This window comes from Synchiropus splendidus, chromosome 5 (genome assembly GCF_027744825.2).
Source record: "Synchiropus splendidus isolate RoL2022-P1 chromosome 5, RoL_Sspl_1.0, whole genome shotgun sequence".
Classification (NCBI taxonomy): Eukaryota; Metazoa; Chordata; class Actinopteri; order Syngnathiformes; family Callionymidae; genus Synchiropus; species Synchiropus splendidus.
The window spans coordinates 27,464,850-27,478,899 of record NC_071338.1 but is presented as its reverse complement, the minus strand read 5'-3'; the positions used below and the strand labels follow the sequence as shown (position 1 = coordinate 27,478,899).

At 43.9% G+C, this 14,050-nt stretch overlaps 3 non-coding genes across 3 annotated transcripts; all 3 read right to left on the bottom strand.

The window, feature by feature from the left end:
* Positions 1–5,246: 5,246 nt before the first annotated feature.
* trnar-ccu (transfer RNA arginine (anticodon CCU)) lies at positions 5,247–5,319 on the bottom strand. Its single transcript has one exon. It is a non-coding gene; the product is annotated as a tRNA-Arg (tRNA).
* Positions 5,320–5,898: 579 nt separating this feature from the next.
* On the bottom strand, positions 5,899–5,970 carry trnam-cau (transfer RNA methionine (anticodon CAU)). Its single transcript has one exon. It is a non-coding gene; the product is annotated as a tRNA-Met (tRNA).
* A 341-nt stretch (positions 5,971–6,311) lies between these two features.
* trnar-ccu (transfer RNA arginine (anticodon CCU)) lies at positions 6,312–6,384 on the bottom strand. The gene has a single exon. It is a non-coding gene; the product is annotated as a tRNA-Arg (tRNA).
* Between the last annotated feature and the right edge of the window lie 7,666 nt (positions 6,385–14,050).

Here is a 14,050-nt window from a genome sequence, read left to right as displayed (position 1 = left end):
GTATTGACTGGCGTTCGACACTAGCAAGGCCTTCAGTGCAGTGATTGGATTATATCTGCCAGGTTACAGTGAAGTCTGAGCTCATGCTTTTTCCACTCTGTGAGGCCTTTGTCATGTTTGCCAGGCAGAGGTTTCTGTGTACCAAGTTTCTCTTTATCTCCTCGTTCACTCCGAATCACCTCGTCTCACAGCACGTGCGTGGATCTCTCCTGAATTGTATCTGTAAATATTTACATGAAGGTTTGGAACCTGAACTTGACTCATGGTTTGGTACCGTGTACCAAACCTCAAACTGGGGATTTACTCCATGAACAATGACCAGGACTGGACCGCAGAGCAATGGACTGAGCCCAGTCACTGGGAAGAAAGGAGGCCTTTTTTACTTGATATATATGATGTACTTATCCTCTAGTATATTATGAAGTTGAAAATATATTTATTTGTTTAAAATAATTTGTGATAGTACTGATTTGTTTGTGTGCTGAGTACTCTCTTCACGCTCTTCACGTTCATCATGGTGTTGGGTTCCAGTTGAGCTTGATGGTGAGTTTATTTTCATGAAATATTCCATATATGTCCAACCTTTTGGCACATGGATTTGGATGTCTTGCCCCGACCGACACCTACTCAAGCCTGTCAGTGAGTGACAGAAAGAGGAGTTGACCTTATCCTACCTGCATGAATTTTTACTTGCTATAGAAGTTTAAAAAATACTGCTGAGAGTGCACGATTGTGTGTTCCAGCAAGGCGATTTAAACAACAACCTCTTGAAGGCAATGTTGAGTGTGTTAGTGTTTATAGTTGCGTCATTGTAGCCTGTGATATGATTGTCAAATCGGCTTCCGTATATGATCTGTCAACTGCGGAACCAACAAGAGGAGCCTTCAGTCAGCATGAAATCTTTGACCTGTACTGAGGGCCCATGCTGGATGAGGTCAAACTTCCTCCGGTGGTTCTTGTCATGCTCAAAGTCAAAGTTAGCTGCTGATGTCCCAGGATGCCATAAATACTCTTAGGCCTTATCTGAGGGATTCCTGCTGTAAATTGAAATATGGTTCTGGCCTGTAAATCTGAGTCTTACTCCTCAAGTGAGTGCTGACGGAGCCACAGCTGTCAGCAGTTATTTGTAACAGAGCACCAGCATTACAGGTTCCTTGTGTTTCAAAGTTGCTTCCTCACCGTACACCTGGCTGCTCCACACAGAGAAGAGTCCGGACCTTCCCTTCCTGCGGTGACACATCCGCCAAAAATGATCTAGATGTCTTTGCTTGAAGTAACTCCCACAAAGCTTTGCATAACAATCCTGAGGCGCTCGAAGGAAAAACTAGAGACAGAGCCGAGTTAGAGAAGGGGGAGTAAAGAGGTTTGAGGCCCGTGATTCGTGAAGTGGGCCAAGAAGCTGCCAGCGTCCCAGCCGCTCCATGTCTGGCCTGGCACAGCATTAAGTGGGCTGTTTTGGGGCCTGTCAAAAGCCCATCACGCCAAGGAAGCCATCTCTGTGGGGATGCTGCGGGACTGCCAGGGCCCAGCGGGGGGCAGCAACCAGAGACCCTGTGCTGCAGCTGGGCCATAATGAGGAGAAAAATTCTTATTATTGTAGTCCCATTAATGCTACAACAACAATGTTCTTGAGCGGTTTGTAATTCAGTTTTCTTTTGTTTAGCCGTCAGTTTTGTAGCTCAGGCGGTTTGGGTCCTCAAGTGTGAGGGAATATTACTGTTTATTCACAATATTATCGGAAGAAAATGTAGACGGTTGTGGGAAATAATGAATTGTTTTGTCATCTGCCTGAGGCTTGGAGTACAGCTAGCGCCTTTGAAAGCAGCTGATGTGATTGTTTGAGAATCATTCTAGGACGTCATTTGATCACCTTCAAGTCTGTCCAGCTGGGAGGAGGTCAGAGGTCAGACTACTGGAAAGAGAATTCAGGAATTCCTTGAAGAACAGAGGCAGCAAATGGTGATATTAATGATACTTGGTTACACGGGGTGGAAGAGGTCATCTCAGTCATGTTTGCGCCTTGTCTCTGACCAGTGCTTTAAAGTGGAGCCAGAGTCTCCTCACTCTCCTGGCGGCTTCAGAAGTGGACTCTTAAGATGGACAGTCATTCTTATGTTGACGCAAACCTCCGTGTTACAAGCCCTCACCTCATCATCCCAAGTGAAAAAAAGATCTGTGAGATATGAGAGATAAAAGGCTTTTATTGAACGCCTTTATCTTCTGTCGCTGATCTGCTGGTGGCTCCACTCTCCTCTTGGCAGCACCTTAACTTAAAATAATCCAGAGCACTCACGCACACGATGCATCATGGGAAACTGATGAAGATGAAGCCAATAAACCGGAAAGTTGAGCAGTGGAGAAAGAAAAAAAAACCCACCGTGTCATAATGATAGATTCATATTTTCTTCGTTCACCTCCATAATATGTTGATATGAATGATGTCATCGTGGCAATCAAGTGAGTTAAGGTAAATTGCTTGGCAAGCAAGGAACCTGACATCAACGCAACACTTTTCCAGGAAGGGTTGGACCCGACCTCACCATATGCTCTTTGCTGCTTGCACGATTAGAGAGCAACTGCACCGAAAGTGTAGCGTCAGCTCATCGGCCAAATCTCACAGGTTTCTCCTTCATTGTCATGAGCCATGAAGCCAGGTATATTTTTATTGTGTTGCCCATAAGTAACACTATGTGCAAGTGTTCAAATGGTGTGAACTTGAAGGACAGCTCATTTCGTGTGGGACGCCGAGCCAAATCTGCCAGTGAAGTGCGGTAATGCTTTGTTTTTAAACTACGGTCGTGAAGCCCGGACTGGATGGTGAAGTTGGCCGGCAGTAGAGCGTCTTAATAACAATAGTAAAGTGGTGCAGTAAAACAAAGCAGAAATCCTCCTCCGTCCAACAATTATGGGGCCTCGTGGTGAAGTCGTTGGCTGCTTCAGATGCTGTAATGTTGTGACCATTCCAAGCCCTGAGGCCAGGTGTTTTTGATTGCTCTCTCGTACGTTGGCGTTTGATTGTGCTGCTCGGCTCTGGCCCCCACAGGATGCTGGGATACGATAAACCAGAGGAGACGCTGTGGGACTGGGAGGCCCCAGACTGTTTTCCTTATTTATTTATTAATGTTTTGTTTTCTTTGGGAGAAGAAGTTAGACAGGCTCGCACAGCTTCACCCTCACGTTGAACGCTTGTCTCCAGTCGCGTGAACGCACAAACAAATTCTGGTAAAGGGAAGTATTTGTCAGGATTTTCGTGACAATAACTGTTTAAATATTCCAGAACTCCTCCCTGTTCCTGTTTTTGCCTTCACAAGGAAGAATGTGCAGTTCCATTTTTGAGGTTTGCGTGCTGTGAAGATAGCTTGAATTCAATTTAGCCCCAAAACAAGTGATGACATTTTTCTAAATGAATTAAAAATGACAAATAGTGGTTAGACCTAGTGTCGACCGGGAATGGGCGGCCAGTATGATACTCAAAGTGTCTATCCAGTTGTGGGTTAAATGTTCACTGTAGCTTTTTTTAAAGCAGGGATACAAATAAAGGTTGTAGAACATATCATATCATCTGCTTCTGATATACTTCTCTTTCTATTGTCATGAGCTGTGGGTCATGACCGAAAGAAGGAGATCCCAGATCCATGGGGCTGAAATGAGTTCTATCCACCAGGAGAGACTCGCAGTAGATCCGCTGCTTCTCCACATTGAGAGGAGACAGTTGAGGTGGTTCTCATGAGGACGCCCCCTAGAGGCCTCCCTTCGGAGGTGTTTCAGGCAGGGCCAGCTGGCCTGGGAGCATCTCAGGACCCCTCAGTTGGAAGTGGTGGATGTTTGCCGGGAGAAGGGCGTGGTCTTCTGAAGCTGCTGTCCCTGCGACCCGGCAATGGATAAGCAGTTGAGGATGGATGGATTGATAAAAACACAGTACTGTACTGGCTGCTTAGTTCCGGTTGTCACACAGATTATAAACCAACTGCACTCTTCATTGACAACATTCGTGAGTTATAATCCTGTTTTGAAGAGAACAACTTTCCACATAAATAACGCTTCTCCATTCACCCAACCAATCTGGCTCTTATTCCTCCAAATAAACGTTGAGTATGAAGCATTCACAATGTATCCATCAATTTGTTGCAGCTTTATCACCCTAGAAACACTTGCGACTATGGGGGATCCCACACCGCCCCCGAGCCAGAAAAACCCAGAACATGCTCAGAGGATGCTGCTGGCCCCAGACAAATGTCCTCATGAAAATATTACCAACAAAAATATTTTTTTTGCAGTGAGCTTCCTACTGTACTGGTAACTGCAGAAAATGAATCCATCACAGAGATTTAAGCTGCTTATCTATAGTTGCATTTCAGAGACATGCAGCTCTAACTGAGGAGTGCGAGCTTGTCATATGCTCTCGATTAGACGTGACACTCACTCCCCTGTAAACTCAATGACAGACAGTAAGGAGCGTGCGAGGATTGTTGTGTGCGTGCTGTAAGTGATGTTGAAAAGCTAAATTACACCCATGTCACTGAGCCAGGATGCCAAACAACAAGAGCATGTTTCATTTCTGTGACAACAGTGTATAATAGCAAGCAGAAGACAGTTCATTTCCATCCCGGATAGGGTGTCGGACTGTCACATCAGCTTGACGTAGACAGGCGGTTTGTCTTCCTGTTGCTTTTTCTTCTCTGTCAGCATAAGGCATAACAGCATTTGAAGGAGGCCCATGACCAATGAAGAATGTATCACACTCTGGCAAACGTTTGCAGGCTGCAGATGGTCCTGCTTCACTTGAGTATACTTCCTCGGCCCTTACAGGTGCCATTTCTAATACAAAACAGAGTGTGGAGGAGTCTTGGGTGAAGCGAGGAGCGGAGGTTCTGGACAAGAGCAAGCTCCCTTGTGATGAGTTTTACAAGCTGCACCATGTGCTTCTCCGAGCAGGTGCTGCGTCTCAGGCCCCCTGTTACAACGTCCTCGCTCTATTTATAGTCTCTTGTCAAGTGATTGTTTTCGCTGCACCTTACTTTTAAGGGGTTCGGGACTGCAGAAAGTCCGTTACATGATAAATAACTAGGTATAAATAGGTAACTATGAGATCATGGTTGATCGCAGGAAATTCAAACAATGGTTGGAGATGTGTTTTTTTCTTTTTCTCTGCCATTGTTTTGTGACCTTAATGATTTGGATGCATCACCATACACTGGTCTTTCAAAAACCCGGTTGAAATAAGATTGAAGCTTGTTCTTGCTGACCACCCCAGATGGGACTCGAACCCACAATCCCTGGCTTAGGAGGCCAGTGCCTTATCCATTAGGCCACTGGGGCATATAGTCTGCTTTTCTACAATCTCTCTGACGCATCTCTCACAGCTTCCTCTCTGCGAGATGACTGGGAAATAGTGCAGTATCATGTCTACATAACCTAGGACGCTGGATGCAGTCTATGGCTGTGGTTCCTCACCTGCTATAGATTTCATATCCCCGAAGTGGCAGAAGCTGAGAACAAGAAAGGCCTCTCAATCCATAGAATCCTGACTGGAACCCAGAATCCCTGGTTTAGGACGTCAGAAATCCACACCAATGTTTTTTTAATGCTTTAATTTTTTAATGAAACATCAAGATCCAGGTGGAACACGACCTGATAGGCCGAACCGTCCTTTCATGTACTGAATGGTAGCACTTGCTATGCTAGCTCTTATTTTATTTACGTTTAAGGTTAAGGCTGTCCAACGTTAATATGCAGTATCGTGAAGAAGGACAAAACTTTACTGCGACTCAGAGATCAGTTTACAGACCAGATGTATTACTGCTGTGTCGTCCCCAGATGGGAGTCCCTGGTTTAGGAGCCCAGTGCCTTGTCCACCTCCGGGTGTGGAAACATTTCACAGGCTGGAAAAGAAATAGGTAGCAGAGGACGGTTTCGATCCATCGACCTCTGGGTTATGGGCCCAGCACGCTTCCGCTGCGCCACTCTGCTACACACTGGAATTGGGACTCAAACCCACAATCCCTGGTTTAGGAGGCCAGTGCATTATCCATTAGGGGACGAGTCACTTGTAGTGTTGAATTGCGCAGACATTGAATTTCACCCAACCCGAGTGAAAAGTATTCACAAAACTGGGGACAGAATTGATCCAGCAACCTTTGTTTTTTGTGCACAAAATGGCCGTATTGGTCCACAGTGCTATACACACAAGATGTGAATGATTCAGTGTAGCATCGTAGGGTGGGTTATGAGAGCTGGTAATGTCTGGACCTGTGAAAAGGGAACTAATAGCAGAGGACCATCAACCGCCTCCGCTGTAACACTCTGCTACACACCCCAGATGGGACTCGAACCCATAATCCCTGGCTTAGGAGGCCAGTGCCTTATCCATTAGGCCACTGGGGCTTGGCTTCAACACAGAGGAGAGTTTCAGTGGTGATGCAAGATGGAACGCCTGAAGCTAGACAAAAAAGGTACTCAGGTAGAGCAGGTTTTTTTTTTCCAGCAAGTACATGTTCAGCGAAAGTGAAATCATCCACTTTAATTGAAATGTTACTGACTCATTTATGCAGAGCTCATTTTCATGGTGACAACAGGTGATGTTTTTGTTTGGACTGGATGCTGCTGGGACAGGCACGAAAGGTACCATGAGTCAACCTTTCAAGAATCCCTGTAGTTTTGATGAGACCGCTTCAAAGTAGCTGTTTCGTTTCATCTCTTATACCTTATGTGTCATAAAACAAGTCTCGCTCGCTTGTCTTCAAAGTAAGAATCAAAGTTTATAGCACAATGAAACCTTCACTACATTCCCTTTAATAAGTGGTGATTCATGTTGGTCATTCTTCATTTTCTATTTACATTACAATGAAGGCTACATCAACACAGAGACGCCTGCCACCATTTGCTCTTTCTGAAATGTCATCTCTCTATTTGCTCTGTTATGTATATGTAAAATAAGAATAGTGCAGGATCCATTTTTTGAAGTAGTTTCTCATCGAAGTTTGACTTGCCAAACGCAGTTGTCTTCAGGAACATCCGCGATGGCCGCGCTCCCTGAAGATGCCTCGGTGCCAGGATGCTGCTATTGTCCCTGCTGGCTCACTGGCAAGGTTTTCCAGGCCACCTCAAAGGAACTGGGCCATCATTAATGTCATTAGTTACACCTGACAAGTCGAACTGTCGGCTGTGAGAAAGATCTATATCAGTGAATGCGGTCATTTCCGGTTTGGGCTCCATGCTAACTCTCAAGTCAGGAAGAATTTAGTTTATAACAGATGCTGGATTATGTGTCACCATGGCGACAACACCCATATGATTCTGATCAGAACTGTTTCTCTTGGCAAGGAGAAAATGGACCGCCTCAGCTGAACTGCAGCAGAAGGAAATAAGTGTATAAATAAATCCAATCCTTCCAGCTACATGTTTGTTTAAGCACTTTTTGATTTTTGCAGCTTTGATGATAACCAAAGTTAGATCTGTTTACTAGCTGCTTTCAGCGTTTGTTGTCGCGTGTGCGCATCTCCGTGACTGGTTTCATTTATCTCAAAGTATGACACACTGGTTTGTGGTCCACAGAACATGTTGCACATGGGGGTGCAAATATTTTGTTGCTGTCCTCCAAAATCAAACACCCTAAACAGATGTCAACAAAGATTTAGCACAAACACTCCCAAAGCCTGCGAAGAGAATGCGGAAGGAGGAAAAGCACTTGTGTTTATGAATTTTCACCAAAACGTTTGTGTCAAACCCAAGGCCTGGGGGCCAATTTGGTCTCCATGAGTAATTTATGTGGCCTTTGCTAGAGTTGGAAGTGGCTCAAAGTTAAATTAAATAGTGATCCAGACCACACAAAAAACAAATACCGACAGCGTGTGTCAATACCATGACTCACTGCTTCAGGCTCTGTCATTCAACAGGCTGATTTCATGAAAGAGCTTGGCTCCTCTGCCTTTACATAACTGCTATTGGTACGTTGAGTTCAGTAATAAATTGAGTTGAGCGTTAGCAATGACGTACTGATTTATAGACTTTTATTATGCATAAAATGAAAGTCTTCTTAGAGCACATCTGTTAATAACATCCATTGAGCAAATCATCTTTTAAGGCTTTTATTCACTTTTTAACCGAGGAAAAACTTGTGCCTCTGTCAGCCTCGTGCTAATACTTTATGACTATTTAGGATTATTTTTGACTAATTACAGCAGATTCGTGACTAACCTCATGCCAGGTTAGTATTACAATTTATACAGAAAATATATTTTTAGAAATCAAAAACACATTGTAAACGTACGATTATTGGTAACTGGCAAAACTGTGAGTGGCCAACTTGACAATGTAATATTTTTGGGACTTCAGTTGTGCAAGAGTCAGACCACAGCAAGTATTTTGTTGCTTCTGTTTTATGTTGCCTTTCATACCATCTCATCTATTGCCAGGTCTGTGGAGCAACAGCATCACCTTCATCACTTTTCATCCTCATGAACCAGGTCTGACGGAGGAATCCAACGCTGTTCTCTAGTGGTAATGTAGTCGCTTCATCTCTAGAACTGGTTTCAGACCGCAGGAGTCCAACTCAAGGCCTTGGAGCCAAACCCTTGCACCATCATTTCAGTTGGTCCGTGGTTATCTGGCTCCAAATCGATGGCACCAAAAACCAGCCTCCAGTGCACGTTGTCATGACCTCGAGCGGGTCCAAGCTGTTTTGGAGCAAGCTGAGATTCTACATTTCGACAATGAATATGGGAAAAAAACTGTCCAAAGTTTTGGATATTTTATTTCACACTGGTCTTAATATTTTTCAAATTGCATCCTTTTATTATTTATTTCCCCCATTTGATATAGATTTGACCAAAAACTTGATGCCAAAAAGAAATCAAATCTGTATAATCAACTGCAGCTTCGTCTCATAAAGCAACGATCATCCCTCTGCGTGTTCTCACTGATGTCACTTTGAGACAGCAAATGCCTTTTCAGCCATAATAATGCATTTTAGTTCTGCTCACTAATGCCAATCAGTGCACAGGGTACCATAATCACTTAAAGACCGCGGCGCTCCATTATGTATTTGCTCAATGGAGGGTATTTATTGGTTCCAGAAATCTGGCAGAGGCAGCGGCTCATTCACACACGCAAAGAAGTATTAAAGTTACATTGTGTTTACGGAGGAGGAGGCAGCCTGGGATAGCTGCAGAGAGGCTCACGCCGTCATTCCTAAACTCTGAGCTACGATGGCAAAGCTCCACGTGCTACACTCTCCCATCTTTGGAGATTCCTATCCTTCCCTTTCACCCAGCTCTGGTACTGGGAGGCCAGAACCCTGAGCAGAAAACAAATAGCAATAAATGACCTGGCAAAAGGAGAGGAGCAGCTGCGACTGTGTCTGTGGCCCGAACTCCTTTGAGAGTATTCTTTAATCCTGACACCTGCAAGCCATTTCATCATGATTTACAGTGGGGAAAATGCGGGCCGGGGCCGGGAGGCCACCAGAGGAACTGTTTTCACAACAAATGATGAGGAACACACTGTTGTTTCTTGTAGCTCTGGCATTTGTAGTTTGTTGCTCACCAACATATGGACAACTTATCTGTCCATGAAAGCTTTGCCAGAAAATAAAAATAGGCTGCTCGGGAGGCGGCCCGTGTTCATGTGTGTGCGAGCAATCTAGCCAGAGCAATCTGCAGAAGTGATCTACAGATAAATGGACTGGCTGTTTTGGGACGGGATATGGGGCTGGCGTGGCTGATCATAAGCACCTGAAAGTCATCCAGCTGTTTATGTGTGGTCACACGATCATTGTCTCAGACCCAAAACTAAATATTTTGAGTCTGCAGTTGTTGTTTCGGACAGTTTGCTCTCAACTTGGAGCACAGTGGTTTTTAAGTAGAGAAACCTCAGCTGACGTTGGTATGCAGCCGGACCTTCAGCCCATTTGACGTTGCACTTTCCTTTCTAAAAAGCCTTTGGAGTAGCTAACTAGATAACTTCATTCTGAGCTCTAATTTTGGACATTCATCTTCATGACAGAAATGTAGTTCATTGAGTTAAAAGGGTCAGTTATAACGTCATGGAGCACAAGAGCCATGATTTACATATTCGTACTTTGGATGATAAAGCAAGCAATTGTGAATTTTGGTGTGTTCAGAAACCTTGTCTGTGCCGCGGTTATAGTTCTGCAAGCGAAAAAGTTGTTTTAGCTTGCAGTGAGATGCATTGTGTGTGCTCTTCTTTTGGTTAAACTCCACAATCAATGTTTTGCTTCTTCTTTTTGATTCACTTTGAGTGTCAGGAACATTTGCTCCGCACATTGAGTTAAAGTGTGCAACTGAGAAGTTAGCGTGAGGAGAAGCAGCAGAAGAAATGAGTGGAAGTTGCAGTTGGCTAATGATAGTCGTCGTTGAAGGTGCCGTCAAGTACTTGTTTTGCTACTTCAAATGCAACCGGAACAACTCCACCTTTATTTATTTACTACCTGTGATACTATATACTTCACTTCTTCATTTACTGTGGTACAACTATGTTACTATATATAATTCAGCCATGAATTCCATGTGAACATGCATCAATTTAACCAAATTTAGTTGCAATGTTCTTTTTTATTTTGGGCAAAACCTTTCACATGGGACTGTAATTTCTAGCCAGGAGGAGGCTGTGTTTACCTTCTCAACGCTCCCCTGTCCTGGACATCCACCTGAAAGGACGGGCTCCATCAGTGTCTCTGTCGGGGGTCCAGGTGAGAGGAGTGATGCTGAGACCTTTGTGTTTGAGGGATGGGTGTGAGTGAGTGAAATCTCTCATGTAGGTATGTTCAACCTGCAACCGGTGCTGCAGGCCTCCAGGCTCCGAAAACCACTGTGGGCTTCGCTTCACTCTGGGATGTGCAGATAATGATCTGTGAGGATTAAGAGCTGTCAAAGGAGGAGGCCAAGAACAACTGCAAATACACACATCTGAACTCATCCTAACAATGGTTCCCTGTGTTGGAGGACTCACCCTTAAGAGGTGCTTCCACTCCTCCCATAGACTTTCATTCAGATGATGCAGTTCTGCCCTTCAAAATGTACAATAACATTCTTTTATACAGTATTTTTTATTTTTATTTGAATGAATACAACAGCAAACAGTGCAGTTGTTATCTCTACAACCGTTTGAAGTTTGACAACAACGTAAGAAATCGAACTTTTTGGACTTGTGACAGTGTTTTATCAGTTCTTTCTCGGTGTAACAGTTGTACTTGAAGCGCATTATGGCTGTGCAGGTCGGACCAAACACAAGGATCGCTGACACCGGCATCTCCAGAACTGACCACCATAAAGAAAATGTTTGGTGTGTAAAACACTGACGAGTTAAGAGTGGCTGGTTTGATCATTCCTCTCCAGAAGATCTGAAGACTCACTATAAAAACGTATTTTATCTTGCATTATATGTGTTCTTCTTTTGGTTAAACTCCACAAGAAATGTTTTGCTTCTTCTGTGAGTGATTTTACTGAAGAATCGTGAAAGAAACTGAAAGATCCATTAACTATCACCGTTCAACAACCCAACAAATATAAAGTAATGATGCCATTATGGTCTGTGCCAAGCCCTTATAACATCACCAAGGTTTCACTATTGTACGCGTTACAGGCCGAATGTTTCAGCTCTCTTCGGTGATGCTCCCCAGGAACTGCCAGGCGCATTGCTTTTCTTTGATACGTCCTGTTTCCTTGAATCCTCGTTGGAAATAGCAGACCTAAAGAGTTTCCTGTACAACCATGAGTAATGAGCTGACATTGAAACACTCACAAATTTATGAGGCCTGAATCTAAACCATGCCTCAAGTGCAATGCGACGCCTGACAAACTTTGAATGGACACTGGAAACAGAGAGCCAAAGGGAAGCGGACGGACCTAAAGGGCCGTGGTGCTTGTGGAGATTTACTAGTTGACAGATCGCCACATTTGCCACACCAGACTGAACACTAGGTTGGGTTTCATGCCTTCATTTATCTCTTTACTGACATTTTACTATTGCAGGTGATATCAGATGAATGACGGAGCTGATTCACTTTGAGAGTCAGGAACATTTCTCCGCACATAGAGCTGAAGTGTGTGACTGAAAAGTTAGTGTGAGGAGAAACAGCAGAAGAAATGTGTGGAAGTTTCAGATGGCTAATGATAGTTGTCGTTGAAGGTGCAGTCAAGTACTTCTTTTGCTACATCTTGCTACAGCACCTTTATTTATTTATCCACGATACTGAACATGTCACTTCTTCATTTACTGTAGTTTCTACTGCTACTTTTACTACTAAAAATAATGCCATGACTGCTGTTGCCTGAACATCGACTTGAATTCACCCATTAAATACCTCATAGCCTTGAGTATTACTGCAGCAAATCGTTGTTCAGTCGCTGCATCTTCATTTACTTAATGGTTTAATTCTGCAATCCCCACAGTAACTGTGGGTACACGTACCATTAGCTACTATTGCTGCCTCACAGTGAGGCGATATAGCTTTACTCTCAGGCACTCATGATACAAACTTAGTATTTAACTGTAAGTGAAATATAAACTTTAAATAGAGATAAGAGCTGAGGAATGTTGATTCGCCTTGATGAAGAAATATCAGAAGATGCGACTGTTGTTGACTGCAAAGTTGTGCTCTTTGTTTGTCATGGAAATACAATAAAAACCCTTCAAACACAAGTCCTGCATCCCTTTACAGCCATTTTGCTTGTGTAGCTGTTCTCCTTACTATCAACAAAGCATGAACACCTAATACTCCTTGTATGTTATTAGTGCATCTGCCAGTGCTCAGAAGAGCTGGGATAAGCCCCACGCACACCACTTCAGTGCTCCATTTCATCCACTTCTACTAGTACTGTGCTTGAAATACTGCTAGAAAAAAATGCTGCTATTACAACTGCAGGGCGTGTAAACAACTATGTAGTCAGTTTCACATCAACTGACTAAAAGGCGCCATAATCATCTGGTAATATTAAAGTCACTGAGTAGTTTTGTTTTTTTAAAGGTGGAAACAATAAAAAAAGTCCATTTGACAGGGTGGAGGGTGTAGAAGAGGCTGGTAGGAATCAAGGCTCAAACATAAACCATGTTTCACTTTAAGATGAGTGACAGTTCTGGAGCTGACCTCATTCTAATGAGAAATGAAAGGCAGATTATTTCCACAAATGTGCTGGATCCAGCAGAGGAATCATCTGTGGAGGGGAAGTCACCATTTTGCTGAGCTATTTTTGAAGCGATTCTCCAACAGTTAAACACATTCCACTGTTGAGTTTGAATCCAATTGAGCTCATTGTGATGAAGTGGACCTCCGCTTCATCCCCCTCTCTCTCAGTCCCAGCTCCTTCCCTTCTTCCTATACATGCCACTGTCATATTTTGAGACATCTTTCTTGGTTGGCACCGGCCATGTCCCCTCTGTGTTTCTCTTTTGTCGAGGACCACACAGTGGGATGACATGTCGGAGGCACATCCAGGCTGGGTGGCCCCACTGCAGGAAAGATGTGTGTGACAGGATCAGCCTTCAGCGGCCTATGGCAGTAATGCGTGTAGACAGTGTAAAACTAGCCTTTTGGAGACGTTAGAAAGAGCAACGCTGGCAATTCTGAATCAACGCAGAAATAAAGAAAGTCTTTAAGAAGCCTTGTCTTAGCGGGACACACATTCTCTGAACGTACACACGCGAATGTCCCAAGAACCGCTTTGATTTTCACTTTTATTTATTTAATGAATTAATTCTGACTGAGTTCTTCTGTTTCTCTCTCGGCCATGTCTGTATCTTCAGAAGTCAGCCGACTCCCACACTGCTTTGATTCTCTGCTTGAGGTGTTGTTTCACTTTCTACTGAAGAGTCTGTAAAATAAACTTTCTAAAGATTCATGCACTCACCTGGGAACTGTGGGGTGGTGGGGGGTGCAGCGGTCAAGCCTGGTTTGAATCGAGCTTTGGAAAAAGCTTTCGACAAGAAAAGGCTCACAGTGGTTCTGTAAGTTTCTGTCACAGTCCAAAAGTAGACTGAAGGTTGATACTGTCATGTGACTGTAGTGGCTCCCCCAAACCCATAGACCTGAGCA